Here is a 12195-nt window from a genome sequence, read left to right on the forward strand (position 1 = left end):
TTAACTCTGGGATTTATCCAGTCTACACTTTCATTTCACAGATGAAGAGAATGAGATACTAACCATACAACACCCTTTTCCCTCAAATACATACAGAGTAAAAGATATGATCATTCATATTAATTAAATAAGTAGGGATTCACTAAATATGAATTTACCTCTCTGATCTCATAGTCCTCTTCAAGAATGAAAGACAACAACTTCCAGTAAGATGGACAGCCACCAGTCTTTCTCATATGCCTGTCACTAAACATCCTCAGGTTTTTCCTTTTTACTGTTGATATATCCTAAGGAGTCCTGGGCCTTGTCATGATAAGTCCTTCAGATCACTAGCGTTTTTATCTGATTTGCAGTTGAATCTTCTTTTATATGTGAACCACCTGAGTGCAAGAGCTATCTCACTTTGTATTTATTTCGCCAGATCTTAATACAGTGCTTGGCACACAGTATTTTGTCAATAAATGCTTTACAATTCATTCTTTAATTTATTTGTTAAATAGTTAATTTTGGAGGGATTGAGAATTGGTCCAGACATTTTGGAAACCAATTTGGAATTTTGCAAAGCAAAAGTAACTAAAATTCCCTTGTCTTCTGCCTGAGAGATGTCATTGAGAGGAGGTCAAAGATGCTAAAACAAAAAGTCATATACAACTAAGTGCCTGTAGCTATACATTTTTGTGGTAGCAAATAACTAGAAACCAAGGAGATTCTCATCAACTTGAGAATGACTTAAACATATGGTAGTACATGAATATCTTGGAATACAGTATGTGTTATGTATACAAAACAATGGCTGTGAAGTATACAGAGAATCAAAGAAGAGTCATATGAAATTATGCAGAGTGAAATAGAAATAGGTAAACAACATACACAATGACTGCAATAATGGAAATGCAAAGAACAAACCAACAAAACGGAATCCTGTATAAACATCATGACTTGGCTTAGACCTAGAAATAGCAGAAAAAACAAATATACCTCCCTCTCTTCTCCACAGATATGGGGATTATGGGCATGGAATTTTCTATATACTGTTAGAAGATTCATGATACAGTAGAAAGGACACTGGGTCTAGAATAATAACATTTGTGTGCAATCTGGCCTCAGACGAATATTTCTGTGACCTTGGACAGCTCCTTTAACATCACGGGGCCCCAGGTTCCTCATCTATAAAAAGAGGGGGATAATATTAGATGACTTGTAGGCCTTCTAGTCCTTGAGCTATCATATTATATGTGACTTGGTTTCATTAGTTGTTTTTTTGAAATTTTTGTAACACTTCTTGGCTTAGCCTTCTTGATTTTTTTGCAGCATTTGATTTCATACTTCTCCTTGACATTCTTTTCTCTCTAGGCTTTTGTGACATTACTATTTCTTCATTCTCCTCCTATCTGACTACTCTACAGTCTCCTTTGCTGGATTTTCTTTCAGGCTTTCCTCACTAACCTTGGATATCTCAATGTGCTCTGTTCTATAAACTTTTTCACTTCTCCCTCAAACTATTTCACTTGGTCATCTCATCAGCTCACATAGATTCAATTGACATGCTAGTGATTCTCAGATCTACTTATCCAGCTCTAGCTTCTCGGCTGACCTTTAGTTTCACATCTCCAGCTCTCTATTAGACATTTTGAACTGGATGTCCTCTAGACATATTAAACTCTTTATGTCTAAAACAATTCATTTCTTCCTCTCAAACTCTCCCTTCTTCCTAAGTTTCCTATTATCATTGAAGGTATCAACCCTCCTTCAGTCACCCAGTCTTGTACTCTAGATGTCATACTCAACTCCTCACTCTTTCTCACCCTCCTCATCCAAACCATTGCCAAGTCCTGTCCATTTTACCCTTGTAACATTTCTCACATGTGCTTCCTTCTCTCCTCTGACACCTCCACTACCCTGGAATAGGTCCTAATCACCTCCCACCTGGATTATTGCAAAAATCTGCTGTTTGATTTCAATGTCAGAAATCTCTTCCCCTCTAATCTATCCTCTACTCAGCTGTCAAAGGGATACTTCTAAAACACAGGGTCTAACTATTTCATTCCTCTACCCATTCTATCTGTCTCTATTTCTTTCTCTCTGTTCTACCTCCCTATCCCTCCCTCCCTCCCTCCTTCTCTCTCTCTCTCTCTCTCTCTCTCTCTCTTTCTCTCCCTCTTTCCCTCTCTCTCTGTCTCTCTCTCTGTGCCTTTGTCCCTGTCTCCGTTTATCTCTGTTTTTCTTTCTCTTTATCTCTCTACTGTTAAAAAACTATATTAATGATAGCTACAATCATTTGTAGCTCTTCTACCCCAGTCCTCACTCCTTACGTTTTCATCCTTCTCTTTTACCCATTTTTACAGGATGCTTAAGGCAATTGTAAGTGTCCAGAGCCAGGAGTAGAGAATCTGCAACCTCAGGGCCACCTGTGGATTTCTAGGTCCTTGAATGCAGCCTTTTGACTGAGTCCAAGTTTTACAGAATAAATCCTTTTATTAAGGGGATTTGTTCTCCGAAGTTTGAATTCAGTCCAAGTGTTGCACTTGAGGATCTAGAGGGCCACATGTGACCTTGAGGCCACAGGCTCTCCACCCCTGGAAGACTCTCTGCTATTGACTCCAGTCTCCACCAATGATGTTCTTCCAGGAGTAGTTCTTCCCTGTATGCCAATTCCATTTAGCCACCAACAGTCAGATTAAAATTTACAGAAGAATATTTACTTCAAAGGAATAATCATATGTATATATTTTATGGGAAACTTAATCCTCCTCCCCTCCCTGCCACCACCTCATTATCTGAAGAGGGTAAGGGGATTAGGTTCACAGCTTACTTCAGTTCCTTTAGAACACATGGTCCCACTTCCAAGCCAAACTATTCCCACTCCATACCCTCACCCAGGCATCCTGGCTTCAAAGGTCTTTCCTTCTTTCCTTTCCAGTTCATAATTTCTGAGCTTTGGATGAATTGCAATCTTCACACTCTAGATAAAGCAGAAAAAATAGCCATTCTGATTATTTAGCTAATTAAAGGAGGCCACACCCATCCATGTGGTAGAGGACTAAGAGTGTCTCCATATTAGGTGACCTGGGCATGCCCAGGTAAGGTCCTTTAGGGGTGATGATATATTAGGTGATTTGGAATCTAAAGACCTCATTACATAATATTATTATCATCACCACACCTCAATCTCACCCTTACTCTTTTGTCTGTAGAGAAATGTTTATCAGTGAATATTGTTGACAATTTCCAACGGATGTAAAATTCCAAGCCTCAAAAGTACATTCAGTCATTTAGCATTTTTAAAATCCTATGCCTTTGAGATTCCAAAAAATACCCAATTTCAGCCCAGAAGAGAATGTAGCCATGAACTAGTCAATTTCCAAAGAGAAGAACTGAAAGAGACTGTCCTAGCATCTAAGTCTAAGAACACTCACTCTGAAGTTCGGAAAGAGAAGCTGGTTGTTCTCATTCCTGATCATTATTTTAACAGTTTATAGAACAGCTGAGAGGCATTAGGTTTGCCTTAGGGGCTGCACACAGGGATTAGACAAGGCTTGGAAACTGCTTCAGGCTATGCTGGGTCATTGTAGAGGAAGGACAGGTCAGGGAGAAAAAACTGAGTCTTTTTGTGATTTTTTTTTTCTCAGTTGACACATCTAAAACTTCCTATTTGCTCAGTAGCTGCAGTATTTGGTGTGAAGAAAAGAGGAAATATTAAAAGGAACAGAATTGCTTATTTTCCATAACCTGTCTCTCCTTGAGTTCCTTAAAAGATGCAACATTTCCATTGTTCTAGAAGTCAGAGGTGAATTACTAAAAATTATTTGGCTATATGTGTTTAAAGAGTTTTAATTAGATCTTAACCTCTAAATGGGCAGCTAGGTGGTGCAGTGGATAGAGCACCAGTGCAGGAGTCAGGAGAACCTGAATTCAAATCTCACTTCAGACACTTGACACTCACTAGCTGTGTGACCTTGGGCAAGTCTCTTAACCCCAACTGCTTCATCCTGGGTCATCTCCAGTCATCTTGATGAATATCTGGTCACTAGATTGAGATGGCTCTGGAGGAGAAGTGAGGCTGGTGACCTGCACAGACAGCCCTCCCTCACTCAAAACAAAGTCAAGAGCAAGTCATGTCATTATTTCTCTGATGGCATGGTCTTCTTTGGCAATGAAGGATGAATACACACAACCTCTAAATACCTAGTCCATATCATTACCTTGCCACCTGAAATTCTACTATGGCATATTTATCCTTTTGAGTTAAATCTTCCTAATACTTGACCTGGTCTAAAGTAAGGATAATAGATTTGATGGGGATTTTTGAGCTCACCTGGCCAAGTCTCCTGCTTTGGTAGATTAGATTCAAGGAAATTAGATTAGGTCACAGAATTGATAGAGGTAAAAATCAAGCCCTTAGACCCTGGCTCCATATTAAACCCTCTATCTCTCTCTCCCAGTCCAGAAATGTCCTTCCTCATTAAATATATCTTCCTCTGAAACACAGCTCAGAGGTTACCTTCCTAGAAGACTTTCTGCTCTCTCTTACTCTCCTCCTCCCTGCCCCACCCTTTTGCAATATCCCAATTGCTTTTACCTCAAGAACATACTTCTGATACTAATTTGCTAATCTATATAGATAGATTATAAATGAATCAACTACTGAGTCTGGAAAGAAGCTTCAATGGTTGTGTAGGCACACCCTACCATCTCTATTGGATTAAGTCTTTCAAAATGAAAAAAAATGTATCTTCTAACATCTAAAGGATGTATAATGCTGAGCAAGTCACTTAAGGTCTCTGTGTCATCAGGGAACTCATAAAGTGTAAAAGTTGTAAATCAGGTGCTGCTGCTGTTCTGTATAAATTTGAATATTCCAGGCTGTTCTCCATGTCTGAAACTCCACCTTCTGTTTCATCTCCTATCTTCTATGACTTTTTTCAGGTCTGAGCTTGACACACAGCTCAATGATTCAGAACCCCTGTAGATCACCATCCAAACCCCATTCCCCATCCCTTACATGTGATTTCTTCTTCTAGTCGCACCTCAAAGTCTTCCCCAAGTGCTACCTACTCCTTCTGCTGTGCCCTTTGGAATGCTTTTCCATAGGCAAAAAAAAATCCTTTCATCTTAAAGAATTAACTTTTTAAAAACAATTTGGAGACCCCCAATTCCTTCTCTTTCTTCCCTCATCATAGAAGGAGGCAAGCAATTTGACAAAGGTTATGCATATGCCTTCACGGAAAACATATTTTTAAATTAGTTATGTTATGAAAAAAAAGACATAGACAAAAAATACCCCAAGAAAAAGTTGTCTTTTTTTAAAAAGTATGCTTTGATCTTCTTTCAGATTATATCAGTTCTTTCTCTGGAGGTAGATAGGATTTTTCAACATAAATCTTTCAGAATTGTCATAGAACTTTGGGATAGCTAAGTCATTTCCAGCTGATCATTGTGCAATATTGTTTGTTATTGTATATGACGTTTATCTTGTTCTGCTCAGTTTTTTTTTTTTTTATCAGCAATTCATGTAAATATTTTCAGGTTTTTCTGAAAGGATCCTGCTCAGCAGTTCTTATAACACAATAGTACTCCATCACAATCATATACCACCACTTGTTCAACCTTTCCCCAACGGATAAGCATCCTTTCAATTTTCCATTCTTTGCTACCACAAAAAGAGCTGCTATAAATATTTTGTATGTATAGATCCTTTTCCTTTTTTTTTTTAAACTCTTGGTGATACAGACCCAGCAGTAGTATTGCTAGGTCAAAGGGTGTGCATGGTTTTATAGCCTTTTGGGAATAGTTTTAAATTGCTCTCCAGTATGGTTGGATCAATTCTCTATTTGACTTTCAAAACATTCATAACCTATTCACCCTCCCCCCCCCCATTCTAGTCTTCTTATACTTCATATCTTTCATGTACTTTTTGATCTAGTGACACTAGTTTCCTTTGGGTTTCTAGAATAAAATATTCCACCTCTTTGTCCAGGAACTTTCTTTGTCCTCCATGAATGGAATACTTTCTCTCCATTGCTCTATCTCCTGACTTCTTTCAGATCTCAAATAAATAACATCTTCTATAGGAAACCTTTTCTAATCCATTTTAATTCTAGTACTTTCCCTTTGCTATTAACTATTTTGTATACAGCTTATTTGCATATATTTATGTTCTCTTTTTCTCCCTCCTCAGATTGTGAGCTCCTCTAGGTCTGTTGTTTTTCTTCTTCAGTCCTACCACATTCTCCATGACCCTCTCTGGGGTTTTTGTGCCAAAGACACTAGAGTGGTTTGCCATTCCTTCTCCAGTTCATATTACTGATAAGAAAACTTTGTCAAAGAGGGTTAAATGACTTTCCTAGGGTCACAGAGTAGTAAATGTTTGAGACCTGATTTGAACTCAGATCATCCTGAATGATATGGTGCCTTGTCCCCTTCACCGCCTAGCTGACCTCTTCTAGGGCAGCAACTGTCTTTTGGCTTTCATTGTATGCTCAGCTCTTAACACAGTATCTGGCACATAGTTGACCTTTAATATATACTTGACTAACCGCAATATGTCTTTCATATTCCTTCTTAATGCTTTCCCAAATATTTTTTTCTCTTCTTAGTTTTCATATTTTCTCTCCCATTACAGGGCAAGCTCTATGAGAGCAGCGATTGTCTTTTGCATTTCTTTGTATCTCCATCACTTAGCATAATACCTGGCAAGTATCAAAATTTTAATAAGTGCTAATTGAATGACTGAATAAACATGATAGAATTTGTTCCTTGGGCAATCTCTATTCCAATGAAAACTTTTTCCTGATCAGAAACAAAATGAACAAATTCAAATAGAAATAAGTAAGCTATCATCAGCTTGGGTGGCACAGTGGATAGAATGCTAGGCCTGGAGTCAGGAAGATCATCTTTGTGAGTTCAAATCTGTCTTCAGACACTTACTAGCTGCATGCCCCTGGGCAGGTCACTTAATCCCTGTTAGTGTGTTCCTCATTTGTAAAATGAGTTGGAGAAGGAAATGGCAAACTACTCTAGTATATCAGCCAAGAAAGCCCCAAATGGGATCATGGAGAGTCTCGAAGGACTGAAAAACAACTTAACAGCTACAAACTATTATCAATAACTAATTAAATACTTCTACACTTTAAAGCATTTGTGTTCTCATCAATGTCATCCTTTCCCACTAACAGCAGATTCTCTCCCTGGGAAGAATTTAACCTGAGTTAGTTCACCCAAACATTTTCATTCATTGCAAAAGAATCTTTGGGGATGGGAACTTAAGGAGACACAGACAAGTAAGAAAAGGTAAAGCTGAATGTGTAAAGAAAAAGTGAAAGCAAGATAGAAGGGCAAAAACTCATGTCCCATTCTTAATTTTATCTATGGCCACCTTACTAAAAGCATGGGCAGCTAGGTTGTAAAGTGGATAGAGCAGTGGGCTTGAAGTCAGGAAGACCTGAGTTCAAATCTAGCCTCAGACACTAACTGTGTGACCCTGGACAAATCACTTAACCAACTTTGACATCTGTAAAATGGGCTGGAGAGGAAAATAGCAAACCACTCCATTATCTTTAACCAAGAAAACCTTAAATGGCGTCACAAAAGTCTGACTGGACTGAACAACAATGACAGCAAAAACCAAAAGTTTGAATTCTTGCCTTCAGGCCCTCAGTTTCCTTCAAAATAGGGCTTGTGGGATTTAGCACAAACTATTGCTAGAATTTGGCACCAGCAAAAAGAGGAAAATAAAAATCAACCCTCTTCCTTAAGCCAAAGAATATTCTTTAAATTTAGTCTATTGCCCCCCCAAAACTCACCAAAGAATATTTTAAAACACCTTAAAGTGGTTTAAATTTTTGCTAGAGTTTTTATTTCCTTAGGAAGTCTTGGGATCTTCTCCATGGAACTCTGAGTGAATTCATAGACCATCCATTCCAGTCCTCTCATTTTATAACAAGAATTTGAGGTCTAAAGAGATTAAACCGACTTCCCAGGGCATACAAGTAGTAAGTATATACTAAAAAGGATTTGAGCCTAGATCCTACTATGCTTGAGTCATAGCTCTTTCCATAATATAGCACTCCCTGAAGCTATGTTGTCCTAGGCATCATGCAGTAATGGATTAAGTATAGCACACGGAAACAAGGAGGCACCAAGTTTTGAAACATTCTTCTGTTAGCTGTGTGACTGTGGATAAATCACTTAATCTCTCTGAACCTCAGTTACCTAATTTGTAAAGATGATATACTGTTACCTACTTCAAGGGACAGTGAGACAAAAGTTTATATAACGTCTTTTAAATTTTAAGTGGCTATATAAATAGCAATTATCACTATATTGAGCAACTAAGTTTTTCTGGTAAAAGTTAGCAGTTTCCCAGATTGCCTAACATGGAGGCATTCTGCTTTCCCTGTATTCCCTGTGTCTTTAGGTAACATGTCCCAGATTATCTCAGGAAAATGAAGATTTACCAACTTTGTACAGACCCATCAGGAAAGAGATTCAACAATATTTCTCCATAAAACATTCCAGTGGTTGCACTTATATTTCACCTAGTTGTATCACCTCTCTCCATCTGGAGATTTCCAGCGGTACTTTCCTTGATGGCTATTGGGAAAATCCCCAGATCTTCTGTATGCATACGTAGTTCTGGCTTAGAGCCAATCAAAAAAACCCTTTCTTTACTGCTTTTGTTTGGTCAGTGTTTCATTACATTTATATTAACTAACTGTTGCTCCAAGGCTCATTAAAGACCTTTACTCTGAGGGGTTAGGGAGTGCTTAAAAATACACCCTTAGGTTGTTATAATTAGAAAATAAGTAGCAGTAACAGGAATATATACTAAGCACTTATTATAGTCCGCTGATGGTAACCCCACGTCACTTGGCTTCTGGCTTCATTATTTTGGCATAAAATTCTTATTTTGCTGCTCTTATCTCTACTTTCTCCCTTGACTCTTCCTTCTCCCTTCCCCTTCTCCAAATTTTTGCAAAGTTCTACCGGTTCTATTTCTATTAAACATCTCTCATTAGTTCACTTCTCTCTAATCATCTAGCCATTACTTTAGTTCAACACTTTATACCTGGACAACTGTTTAAATCTATTAATTGAATTCCTGCTTCCAAGCATTCTCAAGTCTCCTCAAACCATTATCTATACCAAAATAGTGTTTCTAACACAAGTAATGTTTCTAATTGTGTTACAGAATCACATACTTTCAGAGTTGGAAGAGCCTCAGAAGCTATCAAGTCTGATTCCTACCTCAAAGTACTTCTACGGAATACAAAGATCTTTGTCCCTTAGCTTGAAGATTCCTAGTTAGGGGAAACCATTACCTCTGAAATCAACCCACTGGTAAGAAGGCTCTCCTAACATCAACCCCAAATTTGCTTCTCACTGATTGACATAGTCTTTACAAATTCTTAGGTCTACCTTATGGGCTCAAACAGAATACATCAGATCTATTTTGAACTTGACAGCCTTTCAGATCATTCCCTCCTAAATCTCTTCTCCAGGCTCAATTCTCCCATTCCTTCAACTTATCCTCATAGGATGTGGTCTTCTTAATAGGTACTAAATTAAAAAAATTTTTTTTCTTGGTCTCTAGAACAAGAGTGTGAGGTATTATGTGTAAAAGAAACTGCCCTTGGATGTTCGCTAGATGATTAATATTCTTCCTAAAATGTGGTACCCACGACTGAAAATGATCCTCTAGATGTGGACCGACAAGAACGAAGTAGTGCCAGATTACTGGCTCTCTAGTTCAGGATATTATTCCTCACTTAATGAAACCTAAACTCACCTACACCTAAGAGACAGCTAGGTGGTATAGTGAACAGAACACTGGATTTGGGATCAGAAAGATGCGTATGTGACCCTGAGCAAATCACTTAAGCTCTCTGAGCCTCTGTTTCCTTACCTTTAAAAAGAGAGGATTGAACTCAGTTGTCTCTAAGGTGACTTTGAAATCTGAGTTAGTTTTCTTTATCTGGTCCTATTAGATGGAATTGCTACTTCAGACTCACCATCGTGGCTGTGTCCATAGCAGCATGGATTCAGCTAAGCAAGGAGGAGTCTGTGTCTAGCATGCCATTAACACAAAAGAGTATTTTTTCAGGGTCAAGAATGAGACATAATTACTGACTTCTGATGCTACTTTTTCCAATGCATTTTGCTTGTGACAGTCAGTATTGAATTCTTCATTTGGGTTCTTATTATAACCAATCTTGAATCCTGCCTACACTCTGCATTTGTTTAATTCCAGTGAACTGTTTGACTTGAGTGTGGCATGGCATTATGCTTACCCTTTTAGATCATGACTTGAGTCATGATATGCTTCCTATATTCCCCCTCTCCCTACCCTTACACAATGGGATGAGTCAGTTTCATAACTGTGGAGGCTGAGGACCTAGTGAGACTTAGAATTAGACCCTATCCTTACTAAACTTGGCCCATAAAAAATATTGGAAGACCCTTTCCTCCAATATTAGTTCCACAGTTGGTCACATTTGTAATCACTCTTTTGGCATTTCCTACAAGAAGCCAGAGGTGAAAGGCCAATGACAAGGCATGGCAATTCTGGTGGTGGTGGAGGTAGTGGTGGTGGTATATGTATGACAAGTTTCGCAGAACTTTCACTGGCGAAGAGCTAGGACCTACCTGAGGGTAAGAGCTAGGATACAGGTGAGAGTCAAGGATAATCAGCCATGATTATTTCTCCTCAGCAAGGTGAATAGGCAAGTCAGGCAGACAGTTATTTAACCTCCAAAACCCTGTCTTTTACTACCAAAACTATCTTCCTTCTTCTGGTTCCCACCACCATGTTAGCATACTTATATTTTCTTGAGAAGGCACTACTCCCATGAATAATTCCAAAATTTAGAGATCCTTCTTTCCCCTTCTATCAAGGAGAATGAGAGAGAAGCTACACCATAGAGAACCAAGCATTGCCAGCAAAAATTGTAAATGTGAAATGATAATTGCTGTCAGTGTACTGTGGGTGAAAAAATAGACCTCTCTAAGGACAGCAACCCTGCTCCTGAAGAACTGTCCCCACTAAAAAACTGGAAGGAAAAGAATAAAGACATCTATAACCATGAAAACAGAGCCCATCTTGGCATCTTCCTATTCACCTGCCTATTGACCCATTTTCATCATCTGACATCCAGAGAGCATGACCCACTCCCTGAGATCAGGTGAGATAAAAATTAACTACTTATACTACTACAGTTACTGTTAACAGCAATAAAATAATAGTTAACATTAAAGCATTGTGCTAAATGTTTTACAATTATTATCTCAGTTGATCCTCCCAACAACCCTGAGAGGTAGGTGCTATTATCCTCATTTTAAAGATTAGGAAACTGAGGCAAACAGAGGTTATATGACTGAGACTGAACTCAGATGTTTCTCAGTCCTGGACCTTACTCTTTCCTCTATGGCGAATTTGGATGATTGGTTGGTGAGACTGAAAAATGAATATCAAGATTTGGTATGTAGAAATAACAATATTTCTTCTTCTTCCATATGTATCTTTATGAGATATCTGTTTCAACTAGACAGCCATAAAAACAAATTTTTTTTTAAAAAACTGAACTTAGAATCAGAGCTTCCAAGGAAAAAGACAAGACTTAAAACTGAGGCATATTCAATCACATTACTAACTAAAAATTAATAATCTCCATATGAGTAAAAAGGGTTTGTATCATTAAAAGGAATCAAATTAATTTTAAACCATTGTGTACTTCATTTGAATCTCATCTTTAGCTTAAATTTTTGTATATCTTTTATAATATAGATAATTCATTCAATATTACATGAATAGAGTTTTGAAATAAATAAAAACAGAGGATCATAGAACTAGACACAGAACTTTTGAGTACTTTGAATTTTGCTGCATATTTATATTGCAAAGACTTGTGACTTCATTGATCTGTGAAAACAGAATTTTATCCCACTTTCCTTAGTAGATGATGTTCATAAGTTGCTTTGTCCGCAAAAAAAAAAACAAAAACCAAAAAACAAAAAAACAAAAAACATACACATGCAACAAGGTTTTATGGCATGTCCAAATCACCTAAGATGGGGGCAGCCACATAGGACATGTCAAGGATCTGTTTTTAAGAAAAGATATTCTACATTTCTATATCATACATATGGATGTGAGTATTTTCTTTCAGTAGGCTTCGGAGACTAATCAGATTTGATCTT

General features: G+C 37.9%; 1 long non-coding RNA gene across 1 annotated transcript in view; it reads right to left on the bottom strand.

Moving 5' to 3' along the window:
• Positions 1-449: 449 nt before the first annotated feature.
• The window catches only part of LOC140503125 (uncharacterized), a 64588-nt gene continuing 52842 nt past the window's right edge, over positions 450-12195 (bottom strand). The window contains exons 3-4 of the long non-coding RNA XR_011966710.1: positions 2877-2962; positions 450-1167 (exon numbers count right to left, since the gene is read on the bottom strand). This is a non-coding gene — a long non-coding RNA (uncharacterized lncRNA). The remainder of the gene's footprint in view (positions 1168-2876; positions 2963-12195) is intronic.

This window comes from Notamacropus eugenii, chromosome 5, assembly GCF_028372415.1.
Source record: "Notamacropus eugenii isolate mMacEug1 chromosome 5, mMacEug1.pri_v2, whole genome shotgun sequence".
NCBI lineage: Eukaryota > Metazoa > Chordata > Mammalia > Diprotodontia > Macropodidae > Notamacropus > Notamacropus eugenii.